A 20,164-nucleotide genomic window follows, 5' to 3' on the forward strand; every position below is an offset into this window, starting at 1 on the left:
CTCCATGTATTGCTATGTGGCCGCACACTTCGATCCAAGTGCCGGCAGCAGTGCCGGGTATTAACATGCGAGACTCGGCCGTATTCCTCGCATGTGTGATCCCGGCCTAACTGAAAAGATGGTGACACATTGCAGCTTTCCAGATAACTCAGATCTCTTCATCAGGCAATGACTAATACAAAATCTGAATGATGTTATATTAGTCTAGCCTGATGAAGAGACCTGCGTAGTCTGGAAAGCTGCAATGTGTCACCATCTTTTCAGTTAGCCATTAAAAGGTATCAACCACTGAGGACTCTCAATTCTGAATATTCTTCTCTCTACTGGCTAACACGGTACAAAGATCTACATCTTCCCTGTATCCAGTAGGCTTATGCTCCCAAAAATGCTGAACAGCAGAGCGCACGGTCACTCCGCCATCACCATTACAGGCCATAGACCGCGTCGGCGCGTGCATCCGGACCCCACCTTTGGGGGGTATTTCGCCCATATGCCTCGAAGGGGGACACAGAACGCGATGTGAAAGCGCCCTTACCCAGAATGGTGACGCTAAAAACTGCAGCTCTCCCTCCAAAACGTATTTCCTCATCAGGAAAAGAAATACCAAACATTTTTGGAATACGGCAACACACGACCCATTGTTTACGTGTTTTGATTGTGAAATAGTCTCAAGACAAACAATTTGATTTCCATGTAATTTTACTCCGCGTCAGAAAAGGATAACGTCACTGCACGGGGGACGCAGAACACGGGAGCCAAAAACACCGACAGCAGACACGACGGGTATCGCCGGGGATCGGCTGGAGCTGGGGAATCGTTATGGCGCAGTGACACATTCTAAGGCCACGTTCACACGGTCAGTATTTGTTAGTCAAAACCAGGAGAGGAACAATCAGGGGAGAAGTAGAATAGAAACCCGTCACCGCTCCTGGATTTATCACCCGCTCCTGGATTTGGCTTATAAAGACTGATGGAAAATACTGAACGTGTGAACGAGGCCGTAAAAAAGATAAAAACAATAATAAATCAGAATTGCAGTTTTTTCACCATTTCCACTCGCTTGTAATTTGAATTCCCGTCTTTCAGCGCCTTATTAGTTATAATTAATGACACAAGCTACAATAGAAAAGCAAAATAATCATTAAAAGGGAAAGTGTCTGTGAGAAGCGTCACACGTCCCAGCCCCAGGAGTCTCCATGTCCGGGAGCCACAGAAGCCACTGGCTGATAACAGAGAGCAGCAGCCTGCACTGAGGAACTGCAAGGTTCTGGCTAAAGGTCCTGCAGGGCCGGAAAGGTAAAAAGCTACAGAAAGCGAAAGCTGGTGACGTCACACGTTCTGAACCAATCAACTTCTACTTACCGTATAGGAAAAGAGAGCCATCCAATCAGCGATAAGAGGTGTGGCTTCAGAACCAGAGACTGTTACAGGGCCTTCCCTGGTGCCGGATGTTGATAGTCGTCTCCGTGGAAACAGGCGCCGGAAGTTCAGTGTGTAGCAGTCCGCAGGAGAGGCAGGAGCTCGGAGCTGCAGGTGAGCACTACATGTATCTTCTATAGAGGGGGCCGCCGCCCCTCTGAACCCTGCCAGGTGGGTGAGAGCGTTCTGCCATCTCACCAGCTTCATGGAGGCTGATGGGAGTTGTAGTCGATCTGTACTTGTAGTACGTCTGATAATCTGACCCGTATTTGACCCAGGAATTCCGGATTACAGGAATTGTCTGTATAAAGTTCTATTTTATGCTATAGTGTGAGGCCAGAGGTCAGTGACTGACTGTGAAACTACAACTCCCAGCATGCCCTGAAAGCTGCAGTGTATCTGGTCCAGACCCCCCTGACGTCAGTGATAATTTGTATCTTACTATATAAAGTGCGGCATGCTGGGAGTTGTAGTTCCCCTGCAGCTGGAGAAGACACAGATATATGGGATAATGATCCCTGTGCTAAATTAAAAGGGGTTGTACAGCGCCACCCCTGATCCTGGGTTGTGTCAGGTATCGCAACACGGCCGCATTGAATTGACTGGAGATGAGCTGCAGTACCGCGTACAACCCATGGTCAGGGGGTGGTGCTGTTTCTGAAAGAAAGCAGCCATAGTTTATTTTTCTAATTCTGGACAATCGCTTTAAGGTTGTTAGAAATCATCCGGTAGTCCTGCTGCTGCAGAAGCTCTTTGTGAAGTGTGTGACAGTGACTTCTGCCCACTATTGAGTGATTTTTATATAAATCCTTTTATAGTTTTCATAAAGGACTTCAGTCATTGTTTGTAGAGGAGAAAGGAATTTCTCCCAGGATGATCCTTGACTGGAGACGAGACCGGAGCCCCTGTACCGCCGCTCGTCTCTTCATTGTCAGGTTCTGAAGCTGAATTGTGATCGTCACACAGATATGAGCAGAACGGTCCATAAGAGTCTGCTGGGATGGGTTTTCCCCCATGTGATGTGTCTGCTTTGTTTTTTTCTTTTATACTGTAGAAATGGTGCGATTACACGTGAAACATGGAGACGAGAGCCAGTTCTTGTTGGACACAACCGTTGACGCTCCTGTAAATTTACTGGTTGAGCAGGTGACCTCCATATACAATGGCCGACTGCAAGTCAGCAGGATCCGTGCCGGTGAGAAGAGCGAAGGAAACAGTGGAGCCTCCGATTACAATTATCCATGACCGAAGTTACAGGACCTGTCAGCGAGATTTTAGATGATTACTAGTTATCTCTCTCTTTTTTTCTCTTTTTTTCTTTCTCCCTCTCATTTTCTTTTTCTCTTTTGCCCACTCTCGCTTTCATTTAAATTATAACTTTTACTTTCTTACAAAAAAAAATAAATGTTGTTGTTCTCCTGTAATCAGCCCTGGAAGTTTTATGGCACAAGTACAGTGGGGTTGGACTTCTCTTGTCAGTCTGGATACTATCTACCCGCCCCCCCCCCCAGTTGCCTCCGATCTATGACTGACCGGTCACTGACTTGTCTTCTCTCACTTCGGTTGTCTCGTTGTCAACCATTGATCTGAGAAAGCAATCTGTGCATTCGCCGCCCCCGACAGAGCCGGCACCTGAGCTAAATATCTGCCGGAGAAGGAAGGTCTCTGAGAGATCAGTGGCTGCTTAGTCATAGACCGAAGTCAGGCGGGGGGATACAGATAAGACCGGTATGAAAAGACCACGTGTGGCATCCAGCCCTGCTGCTCTTAGCATTAAGCTTCTGCTGATTCCAGAAGAACGATAAAATTTATTTCTTTCCCCAATAAAAGGTATAATTTTCTTTAGCTTCACAGTGTCATGACAGCCAATTCTTTCGTTAAGAATCCAAAACCCTGCTGACTGTTCCTCTTTAAGCTCTGAGTGCCCCTTCAGAACATAGTAGAGGGTCCACAGCTCAGGACCTTCTTCTTTAGAAGGATTAGTCACTGTGTGGCTCTTCTCTCCCTCTGCAGGGCCGGGCTCATCCATACATTACACATTGCTGCCTGAAAATCACAGGCTGATGGTTTTCTAACACTTGAGTTTTTACACAATTTATTTAATGTTTTATTGTTCCTTCCCTCGAAACTGTGTTGTAGGGGTGCCAGTGGGTGGACAGAGAAAACCCCATGCTTGTTTTTAAAATGCACTTGACTGCAGCATTTGAGGAGTTAACCAGTCAGGATTGAGTGTTTCCTTAGCTTAAAGGTGCTCTGCGGGAATGAGAGAGAATGAGTCTCTGGTAAAATTCAGACTGCAGCCCGTCCTCGTCACATGTCAGTATGGGCTGACGACATACAGCTCCTGAGATCTGTGTCTCAACTGATGAGCCGCATCACACACAGCTCAGTCGGTGGCCAGGAGCATGGCTATCATAGCAGAGCACAAAGGGGGTTGTCTCCAGCTTCATCCTTCTCAATATTTATTTGTTTTCCAGTTGGGCTAAGTCAGTCTTTGTGCACTTCTATAAATCGATCAGACTGTCGTAGGAGAATTAAGCTGGAGATCTCACCTAGCACTATGTGGATTAAAACATATTTCTTCACATGTCACAGCCGTGCTCCCTGCTGGCGACTGAGGAATGTGTGAAACTGCTGTAGAACGGCTCCTGTGCAAACACATGCAGTGGCATGTAAAAGTTTGTGAACCGTTAAGCAAGTTGAAGAGGAAATGATCATTAAAAGGCCTAAGTTTAAAGATGACACATTTCCCTTGTATTTTAGGCAAAAAAAAATATATATATTTTACATTGTAAAAATGACTTTTGGGTTTTCATTGGCAGTCAGCCATAATCATCAACATTAACAGAAATAAACATGTAAAATAGATCACTCTGTGTTTAATGACTCTATATAATACATGGATTTCACTTTTTGAATTGAAGAATTGAAGTAAATTAACTTTTTGATGATATTCTAATTCAGTAAGAAGCACTTGATCATTGTGGCCAGATAGTTCTATTTTAACCTCATTGGTCCACAGGATTTGTTTCCAAAATGCATCAGGCATGTTTAGATGTTATTTTGCATACTTCTGGTGCTGAATTTTATGGTGATTACGCAGGAAAGCTTTTCTTCTGATGACCCTTCCGTGAAGGCCATATTTGTGCAGGTGTTTCTGAACAGTAGAACAATGTACCACAGCTCCAGAGTCTACTAAATCTTTTTCAAGGTCTTTTGCAGTCAAGCGGGGTTCAGAATTGCCTCTGTAGCAATCCTACGAGCAGCTCTTGTTGAAATTTTACTTGGTCTTCCAGACCTTATCTTGACCTCCACTGTTCCTGGTAACTGCCATTTCTTAATTACATTTTGAATTGAGAAAAGGGCAACTTGAAAACACTTTGCTATCTTCTTACAGCCTTCTCCTGCTTTGTGGGCCTCAAACCATTTTTATTTTCAGAGTGCTAGGCAGCTGCTTAGAAGAACCCATGACTGCTGTTTTTTTTGGTACAAGGTTAGAGGAGGCTGTAAAATTTATATCACCTGGCCTTCCCTAATGATAGTGAACAAGCCATAACCCTAACAGGAAAATTAAGGTCTGAAACCTTGGTTAAAGTTATTTGAGCAAACAAATCTCTAAGGGTGCTGTGGTGCAGTGACCGCTGTGTCCGCTAGGGGGCGCTATGTGGGTGTCCCAGGACAGCCGTATAAGCATTTCCATTGCCCTGATAGGTGTAGGATACTGAAAGATCATAATGATCAGCAGAGGTACTGCTGAGTAGTACGTTCTGTTACAATGTGTCAGGGAAGCCTGTGTGTGGCTGTGTGCAATAGGACCTTGGGTGAGGTCATAGCCATGTGATCACCTGTGGGTGTGGTTATGGACCATATAAAGTACCTGAGGTCTGGTCACATGGGGATGAATGCAGAGACCTGATTGGTCCGTCTGGAAGGTCTCGTGTGGCTTCCTGCTTGACAGCACGTCTGGACGCTGTGACTAATGGCGAAGTGTGCCTGACAGTTCCCTGGGAGAGGGAATGAATGTTAGCAGTGTAAAGCAGCATGCAAGGTAACCCGGAGACGTGACTGCAACTGAGAGACTGTATAGCCTGCTGGCTAGATGAAGCACAGCCTGTGTGACTAGGAGGCCATAGGGGAGCAGAGCTCCAGTGTGAAGATACCCTGCTGTCTGCAATAAGACTGTTGCATATCGTTTTGGTTTATGATAATGAATAAACCTCATGGACTGTGATATTGCTTTATGGAAACCTGTGCCGGACGTGATTATTCGCTGCCAAGCGAGTGTCCCCCAACCCTGAATGACAGCGCTACCTCACAAATGGTGGAGAATTGCTAAGGGCAATATAGTAGCCTTGTTGCTCGGGGCAACGGAAAAGGACTGCCAAAAAAAAAAACTTTGTTGCTAAGGGCTGCAGTTCCACCAGCACAAGTTGCAGTGCTGGCAACGCTGAGCCAGGAGGGCTGACGGTTGTGAAAGCCGTATACTGACAGCAGCTCAGTGGAAGAGACTGGTGATTGCTAGGGTGCCTCTGCGGATAAGAGGTACCCGAGGACCTGTGTGCCCGACACAGGTAACGGACAGGTGTTAGTTGTACTGACCTGGGTCAGTGACCAAGGTCCTGGAGGGTCAGTGTTGGGAGGTTCTGGGAGAGGAGTCGGATCCCTGGAACACGTGATATGACCTTGGACCTGGTGAGGCCAGTGTGTTGGGAGACCCTGGGAGGAGGGTCGGCTCCCTGAATAGCACCCGGTGTGCCCTGTGTGTTGGATGGTCTCAGGCGGAGACGGTTCGTCCTAAATAGCGCACAGACAGGATACGTGAGTTTTTTGGAGTTTTTTCGTGCATGTGTTTTTCTTTTTTCCACTGCAAAACCTGAAGGTGCTTGCTGTGGCTCAGTGGGGTCACGAAGGTCTCGCAGGACAGGGACCTGGGGTTTTTCCTTTTTGGGATCTCCTCTTTGAGCATTGGTAGCAGACGCTGTCTGTCTACACCATCCTGCTGCAGCTTTATTGCATGTGACTAAGCGGATACAGTAGTTGTGGCTTTACACAACTATAAAGGGTGAGTACCCTGTATTATTTCTTTATACCCATTATACCTGCACTGGTAAGGCCCTATGGGCGCGCTTTTGTGGTTTCTTTTATCTTCGAGGGTGACAAGCGGCTTCCGGTAACCCGGCGGGGTTACGTAGGGGACAAGCGGCTTCCGGTGGATCGGCGGGTCCATGAAGACGGCGCAGCAGGAGATGCAGGGACTCCAGCCGCTGTGTGTGTGAACAGCAGCCGGTGGTGTCGGTGATCGGTGACAGCAGGAGCTGTGGTGGTGCCAACAAGGACTTGTGTGGTATCATTAAGACATGAACTGTGGTCAGGGAAGACCGGTATAACGGACATGGGGAGATCCCGAAAGGTAGTGGAGTCCCAGAAGGGGGCGGTGACCCAAAACGGGGTGGTAACCCAAAAAGGGGTGGAGTCCCGGAAGGGGGCAGCAACCCAAAGTGGGGTGGTGGTCCAGAAAGGGGCCAAGTTTGAAGGAATGACAGCGCTGGGTGACTCAGTGGGTATGTCTGGGGAACCGCAGTGTGAGTGCATGTCTTGGGAGGAGTACGGTGTGTCTTCCTGATAACAACGAGCCACAGGTGTGTACTGTGATGCTGCACCGGGAAGGAGTCCCTGGTAGGCTGGACTCAAAGAGTCAGGTGACTCTGTCAGGAACTCCGCTCATTTTAGCTCTGACCGAGAAAAACGTCAGAGTTCGCTGCCTCCACGGGGTCGTTGTGAATTATAAGGTGGACAGAGTCCTGATTGAGATGACAAAGGGGGAGTGCCAAGTTGGTAGTATGCCACCAAACTTAGTGCATACCTTTGAGAGGCGCCGGGACTTTGTCATATTTAAAGATGTGGGGCAGGACGATAGAGACGTTTCTACTGTAGCGCTAGTAGACACTGAGACGCTGACGCCTCCTAACGTGGACAGGCCAGACGTAAGGGCGACCGGAGAAAGAATTGCGTCAGACGAATTTACTGACCTGACGTCACCTGAAGCGTACCACAGTGTGAATGAGAATGGTGTGGTAAACAAAAAGAGCGGAGCTGACACACGGATAGAGAGTGTCTTGGGGGTTCACCGTACGGTGTGGTGTGACTGTGACGTGTTGTTGCCAGTAGCCACCACTAGGACAAAATCTAATGCTGAGCTGACTGAAACTCGTGACAGGACTGGTGGTAACCTGATCGAGAAGATAACGGGAATAGAAACAGTCAGAGGGTAACCTGGGGGGTTCACTCGACTGATAGGACTGACTCAGTGGTACCCTTTGACGATATAATTAAAGAATTAGTGGTGCGACACGTGCTGGCCAAAAGAGAACAAGATCATGAGATACAACTAATAAAAGAGACAGTGGAAGAACATGTCAAACAAGAAAGAATCTTGAGACAATTGGCCGAGCACAAGGTGGAAGGGCTCGAGAAAGAAGTCTTGGAGCTTAGAGGTCACCTGTCCACCTGGCAAAGTGTGAACAAGAGCCTTAAGGAAGAGATGGAGGAACTCAGAGGAGTAGTAGAAGGTCTTCTGCAGGAGAAGAGCTTGGACGGAGATGTGCAGCGGCTGGGTCCGACTGATAACAAGACGGAACTGCCGGTACCTATCTTGGCAAAGGCTCGCGAAGAGATAAAATCTCCTGAAGTTGGTGAGCAAAGAGCCGAAGAAGACAGTCACCCGGTCGGGTCAACTGTAGTGAGGGAAGTGTCCGTGGTAAAGCCAGAGTCTTCTGTCCAGGAAGAGAGCAAGACCACTACCTTCAAATCTGTGATCGAGGTACCCGAAGACATGCAAGAAGCCTGTGCGGAGGAAGGTGTACATGAGGCTTTCAAAGAGGCGGTCAAAGCGTGTGAGGTGCACTGGGCACCTGAGACTCGGCAGTTGGTGATAGTATCAGCCAGGGAAGATACATCAAACCAAGTAGCTGTCCTGAAAGAGATGCATTTGCAGTGTCTACGTGTCAAACAATTGGTTAGGCAGAGTAATATGAAGGCTGCTCGACGTCTAGAGATAGCAAGAGAGGCTATGGATCGGTTGGGTTTGAGGAAAGATGTGGTTCCTGTACCCAAAGCTCTGATTGGGAGAATCATTGGAAGGTCCGGGAAGGTAATGCAAGACCTTGTGAATATCTTCGGTGTGGTGAGGGTGAGGATCCCTCCTGATGATGACCAGGTATCCAGGGAAGTGGAAAGGATTTCCATCATGGTGGTTGGCTCCGTGGAAAGCCTGAGAGACTTTCGGATGCTCGTGGAGTATCGAGTGGAGTACCTGCAAGAAATTGAGCAGTTGAGGCTGGACCGTCGGCGAATTAATAAAGAAATACAGAATACCAGGTGGTGGCCGCCTCCAACCCAAGATGTAAGGACCCAAACGGTTCCTCCAAGAAGTGACAGGGCAGATGGCAGAAGAGTGTCAGCAAGGGGTAGTTCGACTGGCAGGATGACGTTGGAAGACCATAGTTCCTGTGAGACGCTGACTGAGTCAGACTTAGACCAGACAGCAGGCTCTACTAAGACTTATGACCGCACCAACCGAGAGAGACGGTCAGTGAGAGAAAGATCAGGTGACGAAGCGTACTGCAGACAGGTGGAGACTAGAGAGTGTCTGATGACGCAGACAAACCGTGACTGGAGGGTCAAAGACAATGACCGGTGTTTTGACCGCTGGGAGCGGGGGAGGCCTAATGTAAAGATGAGGCCGTATGACAAATGGAGACGGTTCTCTCGACCAGGTGGGCAAGGTGTAGTGAGTGCCCAGTCTCGAGAGGCGGGGGTTATGCTGTGTGTTCAACCCCACAGGTTTGAACATAGGGGGGAGGTATGTGGTGCAGTGACCGCTGTGTCCGCTAGGGGGCGCTGTGTGGGTGTCCCAGGACAGCCGTATAAGCATTTCCATTGCCCTGATAGGTGTAGGATACTGAAAGATCATAATGATCAGCAGAGGTACTGCTGAGTAGTACGTTCTGTTACAATGTGTCAGGGAAGCCTGTGCGTGGCTGTGTGCAATAGGACCTTGGGTGAGGTCATAGCCATGTGATCACCTGTGGGTGTGGTTATGGACCATATAAGGTACCTGAGGTCTGGTCACATGGGGTGAATGCAGGGACCCGATTGGTCCGTCTGGAAGGTCTCGTGTGGCTTCCTGCTTGACAGCACGTCTGGACGCTGTGACTAATGGCGAAGTGTGCCTGACAGTTCCCAGGGAGAGGGAATGAATGTTAGCAGTGTAAAGCAGCATGCAAGGTAACCCGGAGACGGGACTGCAACTGAGAGACTGTATAGCCTGCTGGCTAGATGAAGCACAGCCTGTGTGACTAGGAGGCTATAGGGGAGCAGAGCTCCAGTGTGAAGATCCCCTGCTGTCTGCTATAAGACTGTTGCATATCGTTTTGGTTTATGATAATGAATAAACCTCATGGACTGTGATATTGCTTTATGGAAACCTGTGCCGGACGTGATTATTCGCTGCCATGCGAGTGTCCCCCAACCCTGAATGACAGCGCTACCTCACAGTGCCCAAACTTTTGCAGCGGCCCATTTTCATTTTTGTAATTTTTAAAATGGAAAAAAATTACCATATGTATATATTTTGCCTACAATACAAAGGAAATGTGTCATCTGTAATTTAGGCCTTTTAGAGATAATTTCATCTTCAACTTGCTTAACTGTTCACAATAACAGTAACTTTGACCAGGGGTGCCCAAACTTTCACATGCCAAGCGCTGTTGTATGGTGCTGCTCACCTCCTTCAGTTCAGCTGCGAGGGAGACAGTGGCAGCTATACCTGCCATAGCCGTTAGTCACGACCACTGCTGCAGAGGCGGACTTGCAGCTTTGGGAAGGGGCACATTCAGGTCCGATACTGACGCTCTGAATGGTCTCTCAGAGAGGAGCGAGGTGCGAAATATATGGCAGAACTGAAAGCATCATATACAGTAAAAGCATCTTATACTGTGCTTGCCATTCACAGAGATGGAAGAATTGGCTGAACACGGCATCACACTGCCCCCCAACATGCAAGGGTTAACCGACGAGCAGATCGAGGAGCTGAGGCTGAAGGATGAATGGGAAAACTAAGTGCGTGCCCAGCGGAGGAAGTGTGTTCAAGAAGGACGAGATTGGAAGGCGGAATGGACATGGTAATGATGGCGCCGGCTGAGCGATCCGTTGACCGATCCACACACTGCTTCTGGGTTGCTGGATGAGTCTGTGAGGGTTAATTTTTTTGGCAGGAGATTGGATCTTTAATGGAATCAAATCGTGTAAAATCAATAAACGTAGTAAAGTGCAGGAGTCGGGAGAGCATTGTTTTGATTAGGCCTAAATCCCGAGGCTGCACTACTGAGACCTGTGAATGATCTCGCGTCTGATTTCTATTAGGAGCGTTGTGTGATCTCAGACTTACCCGACTGCACCCAGCAGTAATCGGACCAGGGAGTGCTGTCATGGGGTTCGCTCTTCAAGTGATCGTTTCCACATAATAAATACTAAAAAGTCTTCACCCATTAAAGCGGCATGTTCTCACTGAGTGTGACTGTGATTGACAGCTCCATTCCTTCATGGAGAGTCTGACAGCCTTGTGCCTAATCAAGTCCCCCAGGGCTGTCTGGTCAGAACACCTGTTGGGGTATATCTTGGGTAGACCCCAATACAGTGGTCCGCAACCTTTCTTACATAGGGAGCTACACTCAGCTGTAATAGAGGGTCTTCAGCCACATCCAAAGCCCCCCAAAGAGTGACATCCAGCTTCTGCCGCACTCCCACCACAGTAGTGACACCGACAGCCCCCATTATCGGCATAGTGACAGCCACAGCTTCCTGGCAGAGATCACACGGAGTCCGTATACTTACATCCAGGGGTTCCCACCTTACCCCCATTCACTATTCCTGCATCATACGCTCCCACCACTATCTCATCCAGCTTTAATCACCTCCTATGACCCTCAGCATCATCTTATCTCCAGCTTTAGATACTTAATTGGGGTATTCCCATCTTCAAGATCCTGTCCCAATATGTGGTAGGTGTAGTAGTAATAATGATATTATTATTACCAGCAAATACTTACAATTAGAAATGTAGTATAGTTCTGCTGATAAGCTATGTCGCTTACCCAATGTGCAGGGCATTGCAGTATTTTAGGTTACAACCACTGATCAAGTGATAGTTATTAGTGATGAGTGAGCGTGCTCGGATATTATGTTATCTGAGCATGCTCGGGTGCTAACCGAGTATTTGTGTCGTGCTCGAATAACATATTCGAGTTGCCACGGCTGTTAGACAGCTGCAACTTGTTAGGGTATGTTCCCATGATCAGTGAACATCCGTAGCGTCCAATCCGCAGCAGCCAGGTGTTACAGCATAGTGGAGGGGATCATCTGCCGGGAAAGATGCGTGAAAGGCGGCATCAAAGGCAGGAACACGACATATGACGACGACGTGACCTACATATACGTCATATGTCGTGAAGTAGCTCAATGTGTGTATATGTTCGGAATGTGAGTGTATTACTATACTAACCTAGCGCTTCTTTCTCCGGTGTCCAGCGCCTTCTTCTACTCTTCTCAGTGACTGCTCCGCAATTTCGACCAGCCGGTTCACTCTGTGCTTGAGGAAGGAGTCTGTTTTACAATGTATGTCTATGGATTCCTTGTTCTGACGCTCCATAGACTTACCGTATTTTTCGGACCATAAGACGCACTTTTTTCCCCCAAAATTTTTGGGGAAAGTGGGGGGTGCGTCTTATGGTCGCAATATACTAACCTCCGATCGTGGCTGGTGCGGGTGCCGCGGGGCTCTGTGGTGTGGTGGTGGTGGCGTGCTGTGCTCCAGTGCAGGGGCAGCGGCTCTCTGTGCTCCATGGGGGGCTCCGCCGGCATTTCCTCAAAGCCGGAGGCCCCCGCAAATCCGTTGCTGGCTGCCGCCATGTTGCGGTGGCCTCCGGGAACATGGACACCGGTCCAGGGACAGTGCATGCTCAGGTTCAGATCTCGTCCCGAGATCTCTGGACAAGATCTCGTTGCCGAGATTTGAATCTCGTCTCCCGAGATCTCGGGACGAGATCTGAACCTGAGCATGCGCCGTCCCCGGACCGGTGGCCATCTTCCCGGCGTCCATGTTCCTGGAGGCCACCGCAGCAACATGGCGGAAGCCAGCAACGGATTTGCGGGGGCCTCTGGGCTTTGAATAAATGCCGACGGAGCCGCTGCTCCTGCATTGGAGCCGCCGCCCCTGCACTGGAGCACAGCCCGCCTCCACCACCACACCACAGTGCCCACCAACCCCAGAACAACCAACCTGCACCAGCACAGAGCCACCGCACCAGCCTGAACCACTGAATGACCCCTGTGACCACTCCTCCACCTGTGCTGGATCACTTCCCTGGTAAGCTGAATTCGGACTGTAAGACGGACCCCCCCCATTTGACACATTATTATTTTTTTCTCTATTTTCCTTCTGAAAATTTGAGGTGCGTCTTATGGTCCGGTGCGTCTTATAGTGCGAAAACTATGGTACATAGCAGAGAGTAGAGTCTGCAGAGGGGTGACATCACTGAGAAGAGAACACCGGAGAGAGCAGGGGTAGGCGAGTATATGAGTACACTACACTACTACTTGCATATACAAACACCTTTAATTAATAAAACGTAATGGCAGCCTTTCTTTAAGTGGTAAATTAGCAATAAAGGCCTTGTATCAGTTGTTCTCATCTATTAATCTAAAGCCGTGGATTGAGACCACTTATTAGGGCAAATCCTCAGTGTAATCCTCTAATCCGATCTGTTCGTTTTACACATTAGAGTCGTGCCATGTAACGGGCATCGGTGAGGAAACCATATTCCCGGCAGATGCTCTCGGTATATTAAGGCGCCATTTTTGGTGGTCAGTATGGCACGATGGCGTCCGTAGAGGTTGTTATTGGTGCAGATTCTTCTGTGTTATAATATCCACTAATACTTGTAAAGCAGATGGATCACTTGGGACAGTCCTAGGGGGTCTTATCATTAGCCTCCTCTATAGGTATGGGAGGGATATTCTTACATATATGTACAGTGTATAGGATTTCTTATGTTTCTTCTGTGTATTTTTTTTTCAGCACCAAATGAGAATATGAAGAAGGTTTTGCAGAAAACGGTGGAAGAAGCCAAAGCTTTAATCTCAAAAGTAACGTTGTGTACATTGTGTGCGTGGGGACGTCCTGTCTTACCACGTGTGTCTATTATATTCATAGTCGATAGCCGGCACTTACATCTTCTTACCCTGTTACCTTTGGTAAAATAAAAAAAATTGGACCTGAAGTAATTTTTTTGTGAAAAAAAGTTAAATGTTCATTTTTTTTTAAACATTCAAAAAATTCCTGTGAAGCACCTGAAGGGTTAATAAACTTCTTGAATGTGGTTTTGAGCACCTTGAGGGGTGCAGTTTTTAAAATGGTGTCACTTTTGGGTGTTTTCTATCATATAGACCCCTCAAAGTGGCTTCAAATGTGATGTGGTCCCTAAAAATAAAATGGTGTTGCAAAAATGAGAAATCGCTGGTCAACTTTTAACCCTTATAACTTCCTAACAAAAAAAAATGTTGGTTCCAAAATTGCGCTGATGTAAAGTAAACATGTGGGAAATGTTACGGCACACAAAAAACTTAATAAGTATCTCTGTAATTTAAGGGCATAAAAATTCTAAGTTGGAAAATTGCAAAATTTTCAAAATTTTCACCAAAGTTCTGTTTTTTTCACAAATAAGCGCAAGTTATTTGAATGAAATTTTACCACTAACATGAAGTACAATATGTCACGAGAAAACAGTGTCAGAATCACCGGGATCCATGGAAGCGTTTCAGAGTTATAACCTCATATAGGGACAGTGGTCAGAATTGTAAAAATTGGCCCGGTCATGAACGTGCAAACCACCCTTGGTGGTTAAGGGGTTAAAAAGTCTGATCTTCATAAAACACTGATGGAGGAATGGTGAGATCTCCAAAACCAGCAATATCATTTAGGCTCCTGTTCACACCTCCACTTTTGAGTTCTTGGAATTCACGTGGTGGAATCTCCTCTGTCTGATCACATACGGTCCGGGCCTGGTTCGGATATTATTTTCTAAAGTTGTACACAATCTTGTAATTGGACGTTTGATTCTTCATATTTTCATACCAGATCAGAAATTTAATAATTTTTCCCATATTTTTTTTAGGACCGATAATTTGTGGCAAAGTTGTATTAAATGTAATTCCTGCATCTTATTCCAGGCTGGACAGATGGTCATTGAGGACGCCGCTGCCCAGTTGTGGTGGGCTGGAAAGGAGCTGCTGAGGAAGCAGAAACTCGCCGACTATGTGGGCAAAAATGAGAAAACTAAAATCATTGTGAAGATACAAAAGGTAACGAAAGTCTGACAAATCTTCCTTAACCCAGGGCACATTTCCTCCCAGAAGAAAACTCTACATAGCGCCACGTATTGGAGGTGGTGACCTTATGACACAATATGTGACCCTGTAATAAGCCTTGCCACGTGATTTATGATATAGACTGTATTTTTCGGACTATAAGATTATGGGATAAAATGGGGGTGCGTCTTATAGTCCAAATGTACTTACCAGGAGAGTGGCGGCAGCAGGAGTCGGGCAAATCTGCCAGCTCTGGGCTGGGGAGAGTGGGTGTTCGGTGGTCCGATGCTGCGGGGCAATGATCTGACTCCCATCCCAGGTACGGCAGGTTCAGCAGTGTTCGGTGGTGCGGGGGCCTCTGGGAAAATGGCCACCGGAGGCCAGATCATCGCCGGACCACCAAACACCTCCTGTGACACCCCCTCCCCGGTAAGCTGAATTCGTATTGTAAGACAGACCCCCATTTGACACATACATTTTTTTTCCCTGCTTTACTTCTGAAAATTTGGGGTGCGTCTTATAGTTTGAAAAATGCGGTGACTAAAGCAGGGTCCTCTCCAGACGGAATAGTCCTCCATCCACCGCTAATTTCTGTCAATTTTTCCCAGGAAACACTGACTATGTGCAAAGTGTTTGGAGTTTGCATAATGTGAGGGGTGGAAATTGTACCCCCTGCTCTTGAATGTATGTGGCCTTTTTTTATTTATTTCACTCGTCAGGCCTGGTATGCTTTTCGTTAGGACAACAAACTTCTTATAGGGTGTTTTACTACAATCTGAACCCTAGCGGTCACCTGTTACCTGTATGTGATCCTGACATAAGTGTTTAATTCCAATGCAGCGCCACCACAGGAGAAATGAAGAATTGGGCTAAGTGCACACGTAGCAGAAAATTTCTGCTGAAAAACCTGACTCCCTTCCCAGAAACCACGCGTTTTTTTCTGCGCGTTTTCCGTGCGGTTTTTGCGTAGAAAACGCTCGGGTTTTTTTTTCCACGCGTTTTCAAAACGCATAGAATTATTCAGAAACACTGAATAATCCGCAAAATCAATGAGCATGCTGCGTTTTTTACCGCGATGCGGTTTTGTTCGCGGTAAAAACGTATCAGTATGCACAAAAAGTGCAAAATGCATAGAAATGAATGGGAAGCTTATTTTTAGCGGTTTTATTGGAAAAACCGCTAAAAAACCCCTGTGTGTGAACACAGCCTTACACCGCTTTTCTTTAAATAAGTCCTCCAGATCTAGAGACAAGTTTTTGCAGCCAAATAAATGTCTGTAGTGCGCATAAATGGGTATACAATAGGGATCAATGGTATTAAGTGATCTTGTGGCTGACTCATAGGGGTTATCCACTTTTTAGAAAACCTTTCCCTAATCCCCATAGATCATTGTAAAAAAAAAAAAACTTGGTTTACGTCCCTGGAATTTAGCCCAGTGTCTCAGCCGCTGCAGTGGTGACATTACGTCTCTGCCAGTGTAGACAGGGACCGAAGCAGCAGCTCAGTCACTGTGCTGGACCCTGGGAGGGTGAGTAAACCATAGCTTATTTTTTGCAATGGATGGCGCTTATATGGAAGGGGATGACCCCGTAAAGGAGCGTTCCGTTTTCTTTCCATGTATTTCCGTTGGTCACGGTGAATGCGGTCTATAATCACGGTGGCGACTTCTGTATCCAACTAGAAAGGACACGGAGCTCCAGCGAGGGAGCCAGTGATATCCGAGGAGGAGCAGAAGAACATGATGATGTATTACCACCGACGCCAGGAAGAACTCAAGGTGACACTATTCTCTTCCCTCCATGTGAAAAGGTCGCGTGACACTCATTAACCCCTTCCCGGCGTGTGACATGCACGTGTTTTGTGTGTGCTGCGGGTGTATGGTGTTCCCTATGAAATCTAAAACAACGAATAAGGTAGATCCCAAATAGAAACAATAAAACAAAGGTTTTCCCTTTCCAAACAGTAAGCGCACTTGGTATCGCTGTATCCTTAAAAGCCTGAACCGTCATATTAGAAAATTAGACAGGAGATAAGTGCAAAATATAAAATGGCGAAGAAAGGGGCTGAAAGAAATTTACTCAATGTTCCTCTTTTTTTTTTTTTTTAAGCTCTATCGGGACCAGATAAATTTTTTGTTTTTACGCTTTTATCACCGCCCCCATCCCCCCGATTCCTACTATCCAGCTTTTTTCTTTTCTGTCTATATGGCCGTATGAGGGCTTGTCTTCTACAGAAGTGTTGCAGTTTTGATTGACCCCAGTCATTTCACCGTCTCTTGTACTGAAAAATGGGGGGGGGGAATCCAAGTGATCGAAGTGCGGTGAAGCTCTGAAACAAGAAAAAAGCAGCCTGCAATTCTGCCAATAGTTTTTGCCTTTTGCTTTTACAGCAGCGACATAATTCTCTTAGTTCAGTGTGTTTTACAGCAATATCAGGTTTATGTAGTGGGGTTTTGTGTTGCCATTTTCTGAGACTCATGGCGTTGACTTTAGATTTTATTTATTATTTTTCCGCCAGTGGATGTGTGTAAGGACTCCTTGACATGTATGTGTTCCCGGTACACAGGACTTTTTTATTTTCACATGTACCTGAGACACCTACATTTAGGTTTTTTTTTTATTTACCATAATTTTTTTTAAGAAGGGGACTTTACCCTGTGATTGCCTTTACTACATGCTGCAATATCACAGTATCTCGATATATCGTATACATTGTGGGGTCCTTTGATGCTCGGACTATAGCTGAGCTTCTAAGTAGTACCAAGATGGTCCCTGGCTCCGATGGTAACAGATCTGTTCCGAGAGCGCGTCTCGGGAGGCCTGTGAGTGCCCGCCCAGGCGATCACCCTATTTACATGCCATGTCACTGATTGACGCCAGCATTGAAATAGTTAATCAGCAGTGATCGCAGCTGTTCCAGGCAGATGTCGATATTACAGCCGGCATAGCCCTGTAGGGAGTGGGCTCAGCTCCTGAGCATGCGGAGCCTGGTCGTGACGTACATGGTACGGCAGGGTGCGCGAAGGGAAGGAATTGATGGGTGTTAAATTTATCATCGGCGGAGAATGATTACTGGGAACCCCCAAAAGAGCACGGACCCCCCCATGGAGGTGTGGACGGAGTGGCAGTGCTGACCGTTTCATTCACTGTCCATGGGAACGGCGACCACAAGTTCATTATGGTCACTATAGAAGTGAATGGTGCAGGGGGTGAGGCACATACACTACTCCGTTCATGACTGACTGTGAGACCCCCTACCCGCGCCCTCCGTTCTGCTGATGACCTGAGGTTAGCATCCTCAATAATCAGAACCTCCCACTCCCGTCTTCAAGACTTTACACGTGCTGCGCCTATTCTTTGGAATGCACTTCCCAGGTCAATACAATTAGTCCCCAATCCCCACAATTTTAAGCGTGCCCTGAAAACTCATTTAATCAGACTGGCCTACCGCTTCAACACATTAACCTAATCTATCCCTGTGTGGCACAGCCAAAAGTTTTTTTTACCATAACCAGGTTCCCCGCATCATGTTCCCACATGCTTTATGCATCCATTAGCCCTCTGAGTCTGTACTATTACACACTTAACATTATGGCTGGTCCAAACAATCAGGGCAACTGTTACCACCCACCTTTCGTGTCTCCCTTTTTTCCTCATAGATTGTAAGCTTGCGAGCAGGGCCCTCATTCCTCTTGGTATCTGTTATGATCTATGTGATTATTGTTATGCTGTAATGTCTATTGTCTGTACAAGTCCCCTCTGAAATGTAAAGTGCTGCGGAATATGTCGGCGCTATAGAAATAAAATGTATTATTATTATTATTAAGTGGGACCCCCACCAATTGTACATTAATTACCTTTCCCGTTTCTATACACTTCTATGGGAGTTCAAATACAGCTGAGCAAGTTTGCAATGTCTGAGATGGGATTTACCCCTTAAAGGAAAGTGAATACTCTTATTTATCTTTCTGCCTTTTGCTGTGGACATAATGTAATATAAGACACCACATTTATTGCAGAATCTGGAAGAGGATGAGGATATATCGTATTTAAATGCAGAATGGGCAGACAGCAGCTCCTTGAAAAGACAATTCCAAGGTGTAAAAGACATTAAATGGAGACTAAAATGAAGATCTCTGTATAATTCCCCCCGGTGTTTGTCCTCTTTTGTTGTGTGAATAAATTCTCTTTATCTTGTTACCGTTGTGTCCGGTAATCTTTGCTGCGCTCTCTTTATTTTGTATTTGCGGTCATTGGCCACTAGGTGTCACTCCGTCATGTTCCCTGGGGAATTCTAACGACGTCACACACTGTCCGTACTGCGACACAACGTCTGCTGCTCCATATTGTGCTGCTGTTTAGCGTCAGTTTCTGATACATTTTTCAGTAATCGCTTACACTCGGGTGAGAAGCTCCCTATAGAGTCCTCCAGACACTTACTGGGCAGGAAAGTTACTCTGTGTCTGTGTCTCATCCATTACCGATATCCCGGTGTCACAAGGACTCGGTGCAATTCTAGTTCTAGGAGTTGTCCAGAATTAGAACAACATAATTGCTTTTTTTTTTGTTTCACATTTTTCGGCTTAATCTACATAACAGATATGTGGGAGAAACGGCATGAAGTTGTGCTCCTGGTCCGCTGTGATCGGATCTACCTCTGATTGCAGCAGTTTAACTCTCTAAATGCCATGGTTAATAGCAACCACAGCATTTAAAGGGAACCTGTCGACCTTTTTTTTTTTCTTGTCTGATCGAAGACTAGCACCTTAGTCAGCGCCTGTGCTGCATTCCATAAAGTATTATATATCCCCCTGTATACACCCTAAAACCTTTTGACACGCTCCCTCGCTCTGTGTACGTCTTGCCTGTCTGGTCGGCGTCCTTGCTGAGGCATCCATTCCTCTTTAGGGCTATTGATCGCTGTCATCATGCTCTGATTGATGTGGATGATGCCTCCTGTGTCATCCACATAGCAGGGTAAAATCTCACGCCTGCGCAGAGACGTTGCCGACTTGTGCCTGCACACTTTGTCCTGCCCTACTGTGCGCTCTTATGTTGGAGGCTCTGCCCGCAGTAGGGCAGAGCAAAGTGCGCAGACACGTGCCGGAGATGTCTCTGTTCAGGCGTGAGATTTCACCTGGCTATGTGGATTAAGCAGGAGGCATTATCCACATCAATCAGAGCAGGAAGATGTCGATCAGAAGCCGGGAGGAGGTATAGATGCCTCCGTAATGACACCTATCGGACCAGCAGGAATTACATAGAGAGCAGGAGAATTTCAAAAGATTTTTTGGTGGCATACAGGGGGAGTCCGGGGTTAC

General features: G+C 46.8%; 1 pseudogene; it reads left to right on the forward strand.

Moving 5' to 3' along the window:
* The first annotated feature begins 1,375 nt into the window (after positions 1–1,375).
* LOC141097408 (cilia- and flagella-associated protein 298-A-like) lies at positions 1,376–19,043 on the forward strand (annotated as a pseudogene).
* Positions 19,044–20,164: the final 1,121 nt, after the last annotated feature.

Source organism: Dendrobates tinctorius, unplaced genomic scaffold, assembly GCF_039654945.1.
Source record: "Dendrobates tinctorius isolate UK_male_01 unplaced genomic scaffold, ASM3965494v1 ptg000084l, whole genome shotgun sequence".
Classification (NCBI taxonomy): domain Eukaryota; kingdom Metazoa; phylum Chordata; class Amphibia; order Anura; family Dendrobatidae; genus Dendrobates; species Dendrobates tinctorius.